The following is an 11080-nucleotide window of genomic DNA, read 5'->3' on the forward strand; positions in this document are numbered from 1 at the left end:
TCTTCTCTTTCCTTTGGTTCCTTTGCTGGGATGGAGTTGGGGGCGCGTGTGTGGGGCGGTGGGGTGTCCTATAGTCCTGCCTCTTTCTCCCTGCCTAGCCACTGAATGCCAGCAACTTTATTTACCAATTAGAGTCAACTGGGGGTAGGGATCCTGTGTCTTACAGGTAGACGTCTTGGTTCCCATGTGATTTGGGGAGTCAAATTAACACATGAGAACTAATCCACAACACGTGGATTCCCCTGTCTACTCCACTCCAGACATAATAACCCGGGCTGTTATTAGAGAGCCAACTGGCCGTGTTCACTACAGCCCTTTGCCTTGGCTAATCCCATATCCTTGCACATTCCACTATCTTTCTTCTAATGTCACTTGTTTGTTAAGGAGCAACTGACATGGATTGCAGATGCACTGGCAGAAGCCTACCAACTGGTTCCCAAGTTAATATGGAAATCCAGGGACTCAGAATAGGCAGTGCAATCTTTACAAAGGACAGTACAATTTACAGATTAAAATTTAGGAAATTTCACCAACCAGAGCGTATTATAGGCATACTGGAGGGGTGATCTTAATCTCAACAGTTATCTTGAAGGGGTTAGAATCATCATGAAACCCTCCTCTGGATGTATTGTTGAGTATTTCCAGAAAGGTTTAGCTGAAAAGAGGACTCATGCCATGGACTAGGGTCCCAGTCTCTCCTTCCTCCTTACTGTGGATGCACAGTGACTAAATGATACATGCTTTGTCACCGTGACTTATCTCCGTGATGGACTATAATAATCTCACACATCCCTACTATCCACACCGCAGTCCTGAAGGAAAAGTGTGTACTTTTCACATCACATCATAGAAATGACAGAAATAGATGTTGAGGTGTGTGTGTGTGTGTGTGTGTGTGTGTGTGTGTGTGTGTGTGTGTGAATGTCTGAGGTAGCATGATTCCTGGGTTGCAATTTATGGATCTGAGCTCGGGTTTCCCCTAAGTCTGCACTCCCACTCTGATGAGAGACCTTGAGGTGGAACACGCTGTTTTCTTTTTAATGACTGATGGGCAGGTTTCCTAAGAGAATTCTTATGGCGACAGAGGTATGTCCCTGAATTCAGGGAGCCACCAGCTGATCTTTATATGGATTAAAATTTATGAAGTTTCACCAACCAGGGAGTATTGCTTGATTCCAGGTGGCTGTGTCCAGAACTTGAGTCCTTACGTAGGTCTTGCCTTTGGTCTTTCATGAGGATATGCTGCTGAGCTGGCCCTGAGTGCATGAGGTTTTTTGATATGTGGAAATAGGCCAACTAATTTTTTTCCTTCCTTTTTTTTTTAAGTTGGGTTTCTGCCAAACCAATCTAAGACATACATAAAACTTAAGCCTTTAGTTTTCCCACATTTCTGTTGCTCTTTCCCATGAGCAGACTTTCACTCCATTTACTGATATCTTTGATTGAATTATGGAGGTGGAAGGCTTTACAAAGCGGGCCACAGTCCATTTGACTTGGTAATTCTGTGGTTAGAGGGTCACGTCAGCTTGAGTGTGAAGTGTCCAGAGGCAGTTTTATTGTGGCATCTACTTGTAGAACCAGAGTGAGGAAAACCATGTCCATAATAAGAAAAAGACACCCTGGGTGCTTCCCAGCCTGCTCTGAAGTACATGACAGGCATCCAGCTCTCCTCAAAGGACGCACTACCTCTGGGTCCCTGGTGGCTCTTAGAGACCATAACTTTATTCAGTTCCACATATACTCTTTTTTGCTTTGGCAGGTTAGGTTCAAGTCAGACATTCCACCTACAAAATAAAACAAAACAAAACAAAAACAGAGTTTGTGCCCAGAGAGATGGTTTAGTCTATGAAGAGCTTGTCATACAAATGTAAGGACCTAAGCCTGATTTCCAGAACCTACACAAAAGCTTCAAGTGGCACATGATCCTAGTTCTGAAGGCAAGAGGGTCCCTGGAGCTTGCTGGAGTCCAGGCTAGCTGGACTGACAAGTTTCAGGGTCAGTGAGAAACAAGCAAAAACCTCTGGCTCAAAAAAGAGATAGGTGGTCATGGAAGAAGACACCAGCATCAACCTCTGGCTTCTACATGCCTACACACACATGTGCACTTTTGTGTATATGCACACACACACACACAATTCCTATTGACAAGGAAACATTTGGTTGTCTGGTTGTGTTTAACAAAGACATACCTTCTGTCGTGTGGCATAGTTTTCAAGAATTGTGGTCATGGTATCACACTCCTGTAAATCTCAAAATATGAAAAGCTGAGGTTGGTTGAAGGCCAGTCCTTGTCTCAAAGAAAGAGAGAAGAAGAGGGAGAGAGCAGGGGTGGGGGTGGGAAGGATGGAGGGAGTGAAGAAGAGAGGAGGGGAGAGAAAGAGAGGAAGATGGAGGAGGAAGGGAAAGAGATGGAAGGGAGGGAGGAAGAAAGAAAGAAAGAAAGAAAGAAAGAAAGAAAGAAAGAAAGAAAGAAAGAAAGGAAGGGATGAAGGGATGAAGGAAGAAAGGAAGGAAAATGGGGTTCCATTTGGGACAATAGTTTTGAGTTTTCCTGACTCCTCCCTGTACGTCTTTTCTTTTCACACAAGAGGCAGAGATTATTTTCTTGCCTTGATGATGCTGGCTTTGATGATGCTGGCTTTGACTATGTGACTGACTTTGATAGAAGGAGTGTTCTGAATATGCAGGAAGCAAAGCTTTGAAATATGGTGTCCAGAGCAAGATGGTAGACACAGGTAGTCAAAATAACAAAGGTTATATTTTATTATCCTGAGAGTCCTCTCACAATGTTCACACTCTAGATTCCTAACTATGATCCTAAGACTATCTCCTTAAGCCTGCTCACCTGTGCAACATATCTAAGCTGAGGGGCAGGTCCAATCTCTTACAGAAGTCTCTGATTTGAGGCCAGGAACCTGGAAAAGTCTCTCCAGAGGCAGGGCAGATCAAACTGGCCTCTCTACAGATGTGCAGAGCAGAGGATTGCTCTTTTCTGCTTATATACGGTCCACTGGGCGTCATGGGCTTCTAGGGTAGTGTCTGGTTATCTTGAGTGAGTGATGTCACTGGTTCTGGTTATCAGGTGTAGCCTTGGGAGTAGTGGGGTTCCTGACTAAGCTATTTTAACATGTATGTGTAAAGTTGTTTTTTTTTAAACTATGTTCATCACATGTGTCTATCTGCATCTTCCTTCCTGAGTTACCATGAGAACATATAGTAATGAGTCTGTTCATTCCAGAAAGAATGTTTAGCAAATCTGAACAAAATTTACAGCCTGGAGTTAAGGTCAAACAGACAGTAATGTTCACTGTGGTAGAAGCTAATTTTGGAGTGTGTTGCAGCAGTACCGTGGGGAAAACACAGGCTGCAGTCTGTTAAAGACTAATGGGTTACATTCCCACTTCTTACTTTGAGAACCCAAGGAAGCAACGGTGCTTCCAAGGCTCTGTTGATGGTGAATCAACTTGATTGGATCTGGGATGAACCAGGAGATGCACCTCTGGGTGAGTCTGGAGGGTATTTCCTGCAGGGATTAACTAAGCAGGGAAGACCCTCTCCGAGTGGGCAGCCTGGATATAAGCAGGTTTGAGAGACAGAGTATGGCTGTTTCCTACCCATCCAAGCTCCTTGCCTGTGAGCGTGTCCACACTGCTGTTGCTTCCACCCTTTGCTGACACTGCACCTTGGCATCTTCAGCTTTCTTCAGGCATCCTTCAGGCCCTAAGCACCAGACTGGGGCTGCTGAAGTGTTCACCTGACTGAGCAGCTTCTGGCTCCCAGCCCTCTCAGGCACGCAAACAGCCATTATTAGGCTACCCAGACTGTATTGTGCAAGCTGATTGTATTACTCAGGGTTTGCTAATGATATGGTCTGGGTAGTCTACCCTGTCCCACGTTGGGAAGTCTGAGAATCTGGGAGTTCCTCTGTCCAGGAGACTGGAATTCTCAGTGGTCACAACTCACCACAGAAAACCTGGAAAATCCCTGGAGAGCTGTTGGTCTTCAATCTGTGTTGGAATCTCAAAGAAGCTGGTTTGAATAACAGGGAAGGAAGGTAGCAGTGGCAGCAACAAAGTAGATGGACTTGCCAGTGAGTGAAGGCAGGCAAAAAGTGTTGTCCACATTCAGGATGTATCTTCTCATTTCAAATAACTGGACATCCCTCCCAAGAATGCCCAGAGGTTTGGATTTTAGTTGATTCCAGATCCAGACAAGTTGACAACCAAGATTTGCCATCACGCCAATTGAACGACTCCCCTTGGTACTTTCACCTCACTTTATAGGTGCTGTTGACGCTAAGCGTCTGGAGCTGACTCAAGTTCGTTCACGAGACAGCCTTCCTTATGGCATGTTGGTGATGTGAAATGACAACTTGGGGACCAAATTCGGTCACAAATGTATTTTGCTTGGCTAATGAGGAGTTTTTAGAGAAATCTGAGCCAACACTGAAAAGTATGGAGATTATCACAGGGATATCCTAATTTTTGGCATGTCCAAAAAAATCCAGAAGGCCTAGTCAATGTCATGTCCGTTTGGATGAGGATGGTATTGCTAGCTTACCTTGGTCCTCATCAGATGGGCTTCACACATGGGTGCTAACTGCCTTATCCCAGGATAATTTGAATTTGACACTCTTGAAAGCAAGCATGGAAATTTGGAAATTTAAAACAGTTTCTTCATAGCATAAAATGAATTGTGTAGCCAATTAAGGCCTATAAGCTTGAGGGGAAAAAAGCTATGGTAGCATCTATGCAAAAATTATAAGAAAAAGGTCCTTGTTTTATTATGGATTTATTACAGATTTATTATGGATTTCCTAGAAGAGCCCAAACTTTCCAGCATATGTTTTATGGAGTCTGTGATCTCAAGAGAGGAGGGAGGGACGCTTGTCATGATCCTTACTCTGAATGGACTCTAGAGCTGAGAACACATCACAGAACTGGGTCCCTTCTCTGCTCCCAAGCCAGTTAGCCACTGGGATGAAGCAGGCTCAGGTAATGCTTAGGGCAAGAGCTGATGGAAGCAGGCTGTGAGCTGTCAGTACTGTTAGTGTCAGGGTTAAGTCATGATGGACAAATGGGGTGTCTACAGCAGCTACACCTGCCTCTACCTGCCGTGCAGCTAATGACTATTATCAGGGAACGCATGCACATAAAGACGGTGCCATAAAAGCTATTACTTATTCAGCAACTCAGAGATGACAACATTTTATGTATCTATCATGGACTTTTCTCTTCTTTAACAGTGATTAAAATAAGTTGAGCCCTTACTCTTTATGATGGTTTGTGTATGCTTAGCCCAGGGAGTGGCACCATTCAAAGGTGTGGCCTTGTTGAAATAGGTGTGTCATTAGGGCATGGGCTTTGAGACCCTCATCCTAGCTCCCTACAAGCCCGTCTTCTCCTATTTGCCTTCAGAAGAAGACATAGAACTCCCAGCTCTTCCTCCATCATGCTTGCCTGGATGCTGCCATGTTCCTGTTTTGATGATTATGGATTGTACTCTGAACTTGTAAGCTGGATCCAATTAAATATTGTCCTTATAAGAGTTGCCTTGGTCATAGTGTCTGTTTACAGCAGTAAAAACCCAAGATACCCTTCATATTTTAGGAAATCCAATATGCTCCTGAATATTTCTGATTGTTCTTCATTGTAGGGAGGGGAAAGCATAGACGGCTTCCTCTGTTGAATCTCAAAATCAACTGTCAGTGAATGGGTGCCAGTATCCATGCAGAGGCTTTGTTTGATGGAGACACTCAACATGGCTACAGAGCCAACGGAGGTCAGACTACAGTAGGAATACCTGTGCAGTGGAAATCAGAGTATTCCCCTCCTTTAGAGACCCTGATGTAAGTACTTCCCAATCAGCACAAAGAACGCTAGGCCAGTGAGAATGCTCGGCAGGTACAGGTACTTGCCACCAAGCCTGACAACTTGAGTTTGATCCTCAAGACCCACATGACTAACACAGTTTGCCCTCTGATCTCCACATAAAGTGTCATGGCACATATATCCACACAAACATACCCACACACCAGATAAATAAATGTAACAACAATAATAAATAGATCGTGCGGTTCTGCTGGGAACCATACTACCAGCTGTTTCCTTCACAGGGATCAGTGTCCCTGGCAGGGGCTTTGGGGTCCTCTTCTGAGCAGAGGTCTAGAGATCTCCATAGGGCTGAAAGTCTTGGGTCCAACCTAGTTGATGCCATAATGAATCTAGATTAACGTTTAGAGGTGGACTTTCCCTACTAAGATGTCCTCCCCATGGGCCTCTGCTTACTGTGTTCAGTAGGAAGAGAAATTCACTTTACAAGAGAGTCCTGGGAAGACACAAGAGTCTATGAAGCCATCATCTGCTACAGTCTGCCACGGACATGAACTCCATTCAAGTGCTTCCTTCCTGGAATGCTTTTCTCAGTGATGGATGAATGCTGGTGGAAAATCACTTGAAGTGTCATTGAGGCTGAGTGTGCTGGCAAACATCTTTAGTCCCACACATAGGAGGCAGAAGCAGGCAGATCTCTGTGAGTTCAAGGCCAGCCTGGTCTATGTAGTGAGCTTTAGGACAGCTAGGGCTACATAGTAAGTCCCTATTGCAAAATAAGGAGGAGGAGGAGGGGGAGGAGAAGGAGGAGTAGTAGTAGGAGAATAAAATCACAGAGGACTATGTGGTTCCTTGGAGTCTTAGAGTTAATTCTTTTAGTTGGAAATGACTCTTGCAGTTAAGACTTCTTTCCTTGCTAGGAAAGAAAGAAAGAAAGAAAGAAAGAAAGAAAGAAAGAAAGAAAGAAAGAAAGAAGAAAGAAAGAAGAAAGAAAGAAAGAAAGAAAGAAGAAAGAAAAAGAAAAGGAAAGAGAAAGAGAAAAAGAAAAAGAAAAAGAAAAAGAAAAAGAAAAAGAAAAAGAAAAAGAAAAAGAAAAAGAAAAAGAAAAAGAAAAAGAAAAAGAAAAAGAAAAAGAAAAAAAAAGAAAAAGGAAAACCAATTCAGGGGCCTCTGTCCATTGAAAGGAAAAGAGGGAGCTAGCTACCTTAATCACAGTCTCACACATGACAATTTACTCTGCCGAAACCTTGCCTCTTGCTTACTTTGTGTGTGTGTGTGTGTGTGTGTGTGTGTGTGTGTGTGTGTTTTAAATCCAGACCCAGTATTTAGCAGGGTAATGGGATTTATGGTTGTGTTTACATCCGTCTCCGTGGCGATCCACCATAAAAGATCAGTTGCCGGGCAACTTGGCATTGTGGCGTAGCAGTGGAGGGCGGAATTTTTTTGTCTCTCTGAAGCAAGGGCTTAAGGAATAATGAAAACTTTTGCTCATATGTCTCATGAATGCTTCTATTTTCAAGGTCAACCAAACTTTTTTTTTCTTTTTTTTTTTTGGCTTTCAGGAAAGACAAATGCACTTTTCTTCAAGCGATACACCGTAAAATGTTTCCACAAGATTATCCCATCTGTGAGCCGCAGCCGGCAGGCTCTGGGCAATTTCATCTTCTCCCGGCCGTTGGAAAATTAGATTTGTGAGGCTCTGAGACCGTCGGGTGGAGCGGGTCTCTTTCATTTGCTGACATTCTCTGTACTCATTAGCGAATGCCTTTTTCTTTTCCTTAATGAGCTGCTACACACTATGAATCACGTCTCATCTTCGTAACCAGTTTCGTTTCAGTTTGTAGTTGGCTTGCCATGATCCCTTTGATGATGGGGTTGGTGGGAGCAGGGAGGCCTGGAAGGCATAAAACTGGACCCCAATTTTCCTCTGAGGTCCCTTATTGATTATAGGCATTTCTACAAGTGATCAAAGGTCTGATTTTAAAACATGCAAGTGTCCTTACCTGGCCTCTTTCTCAATATGGGCACACATGAAGGGGTGAGAAGCCGAGTCGCATAAATCTGAATGGGCACAGTCAGGGCTAGAAGTGTCCAGGGCACACAGGGATGGCGATGATGAACAGGGCCGAAGTGAACAGCCACTATCTGTTTTCTATGTATTATCTTCCTTAATTCTTTTGATAATACTTAGGCCATGTCAGCAACTGGGGGAAGCTTCTAGTCTTGTGCACACAGAAGAAAGGTAACAAGGAGACTTTCATGTGTGAGCATGCATGTGTACATACACACACATACACACACACAATTAAACAGTCAATAAATAAAAATTTTGGTCTAAATTTGGTTGAATCCATGGATGCTCAGGACCCAATTACACTTGACTTTTTCCTCAATAAGGCTATGTGGAAGGTACATGGTTTCCAGCATGGCTGGTCCTTAAGACATCTTAGAGGAAAAAAAAAAAAAACTGATGAAAAAGACAAGCCATCAGTGGACATCTCACATTTATTCGAGGTCAGAGATATAAAAAAAATACTGTGAAGTTCCTATGGGCTACTTGTCTGTGAGTATACACACAGCAGATCTGGAAGGGCTTATTGGTTACCTGGAATACCTCAGAAAGTGGAATTGTAATTGTGATTTAAGACTAAATAAAGCCTTATCCAATTGTTATTATTATTATTTATTTGGTGTGTTGAGAACCTACAGCCTCATGCATGCTAGGCACTGAATATCTACCCATCTATCTACCTACCTATCCATCCATCTACCAATCTATCATCTATCAATAATCTATCATTTATCTATCATCTATCTAGCTATCAATCATCTATCTATCCATCTATCAATCATCCATAATCAATCATTCTATCATTTAGCAATAATCTACCATCTATCATCTATCCATTTATCTATCAATCTATCATCTATTATCTATCATCTATCAATCATCTATTATTTATTTATCATCTATCTATCATTTTCTAGCTATCAATCATCTATTATCTATCCATCTGTCATCTATCAATCATCTATCATCAATCATTCTATCATTAATCAATCATCTATCTAGCATATATCATCTATCCATCTATCTATCAATCTATTATCTATCAATCATCTATTATTTATCTATCTATCTATCTACCTATCATCTATCTATCTAATCTATCTTTCTCTGCTCAGGTCTCATATAGCCCAGGATTTACTCAAACTCCCTGTGTAATTAATGATGACGTTAAGCTCCCAATTCTACTGCCTCTGCATCCTAATGACTACTCTACTGGCTAGTTTTGTGTCAACTTGACTCAGCTGGAGTTATCACAGAGAAAGGAGCTTCAGTTGAGGAAATGCCTCCATGAGATACAACTGTAAGGCATTTTCTCAATTAGTGATCAAGGGGGAAAGGCCCCTTGTGGGTGGGACCATCTCTGGGCTGGTAGTCTTGGTTCTATAAGAGAGCAGGCTAAGCAAGCCAGGGGACGCAAACCAGTAAGGAACATCCCTCCATGACTTCTGCATCAGCTCCTGCTTCCTGACCTGCTTGAGTTCCAGTCCTGACTTCCTTGGTGATAAAGAGCAGTATGGAAGTGTAAGCCGAATAAACCCTTTCCTCCCCAACTTGCTTCTTGGTCATGATGTTTGTGCAGGAATAGAAACCCTGACTAAGACAGACTACTGACCTATGTGGTGCAGGCTTTGAACTCAGGACTTCATGCATGGTAGGCAAACACTAAGCTGCAGCTTAGCTACAGCTGAGCTACACATCCTCATCCCTGGGAAAGTTTTTCCTTCTTTCATTCTCTCTTTGATCTATCACTTAACAACAACAACAACAACAACAACAACAACAGAAACAGCATTCACTATGTAGCCTAGGTTAGCCCCAGCCTCAATCTTGCAATCTTCCTGTCTCAGCTCCCAGGTGCCAAGACTACAGTAATATGTTCTCCCACTCCTGGTTCCCATCTATAATTTTTTAAATAACACTTTTGGATTGAAGCCAGGGCCTTATGCATGTTAGCAAGCACTCTACCTCTGAGCTCTATACCAAACCCAGCTGGATATATCATTATGCTTGAGATTATGATATAATTACATCATTTCCCCTTCTTTTTCCTTCCTCCAAACCCTTGAATATACCCCTTCTTGCTCTTTTTCAAATTCATGGTCTCTTTTTTTCGTTAATTTTTGTTAAACATATATACATATATATGTATATATTCCTAAAATATGTTCCATATATATATATATATATACCACATACGTGTGGGTATATATATATATATATATATATATATACTCCTAAATATAACCTGTACAGCCTGTGTAATGTTACTTGAATCTATGCTTTCATGGCTCATCAATTGATATTGGATAATCCACTGGTGTGCTCCTCCCTGGGGAAGGCTATTTTTTCCACTCTCAGCATTCCTTAGTTGCCTGTAGTGCTTTGTGTAGGGTTGAGGCCTCATGGACTTTCTCCTCACCCACCTTGGCATGTCTATTGTTGTTGACATTGTTCAGCTCATGTTTAGGCAGACATGTTGGTGAAATTTTGTGGGTGTAACCTCCAATGTAATTAGGAAACACAATCTCACAGCAACCCCCCCCGTGGATGCATCATTTTTGGTGTAGCTAGCCAGTATAAACAGCCAACGCTTGCTAGGTTTGCTTAAGAAGTCTTACTTTGACCTACCAGTGAGGGTGGATGCAGTGAAGAGAGCCACACAAGTGGTCTGAGTTCCTGGCACCAAGTTTTCCAGGTGTTTCTGTGGCTGTAAGTGGGGCACACCAGCACTGTCTTAGCCCCAGGGCAACAGCAGACTTATCAGAAAGTTACTCTCAATCCTGTGAAAACAGCTCTTTCTAACAAGGAATTCTTTCTCAGTTCATTAGACATGGGATTAAAGACACTGTGTTTCTCCTTTACCTTAATCTCCAATAACACCAGATAATCTCCTTGCTGAAGATGGCAGTGTCTTCTGTAGTGTTGACTCCTGACCCTGAGGCTTGGGCAGCCAAGAGCCTGCTCAGCACAGTCTGCTTGGCTTCCAAGTCTGCGATGGGACCTGAGATTACTTCAGTGACCTAACTGACATTAGGAAAGTCTCATCTTGCTCTCCTACAATGCAAAGCCCGTCTTCGTGATAAGGCCAAACCACAGAGCCAGGACTTCTTGTTGGGCATTAAAGTCACACAATGAAGGCTTTGGCACCTTGACATGATGGTGTGTTTGAGGAGGAGTT

General features: G+C 42.8%; 1 long non-coding RNA gene across 2 annotated transcripts, besides 1 other annotated feature; it reads right to left on the reverse strand.

Annotated features, from left to right (window-relative positions):
• Window positions 1-1466: 1466 nt before the first annotated feature.
• Window positions 1467-7170, reverse strand: Gm30709. 2 transcript variants are annotated; one of them, XR_382561.2, is made up of 3 exons: window positions 7036-7170; window positions 6288-6490; window positions 1467-1784 (listed from the first exon to the last, which is right to left on the reverse strand). It is a non-coding gene; the product is annotated as a predicted gene, 30709 (long non-coding RNA). The 2 variants fall into 2 exon arrangements; XR_382562.3 differs by lacking the exon at window positions 1467-1784 and adding an exon at window positions 5930-6202.
• Window positions 5767-8274: an enhancer, noted in NCBI's record as "VISTA enhancer mm702". NCBI's record gives its function as "enhancer in: hindbrain (rhombencephalon)[14/17] | midbrain (mesencephalon)[14/17] | cranial nerve[7/17]" and the evidence as "EXISTENCE:transgenic organism evidence [ECO:0001131][PMID:17130149]".

This window comes from Mus musculus, chromosome 13 (assembly GCF_000001635.26).
Source record: "Mus musculus strain C57BL/6J chromosome 13, GRCm38.p6 C57BL/6J".
Taxonomy (NCBI): domain Eukaryota; kingdom Metazoa; phylum Chordata; class Mammalia; order Rodentia; family Muridae; genus Mus; species Mus musculus.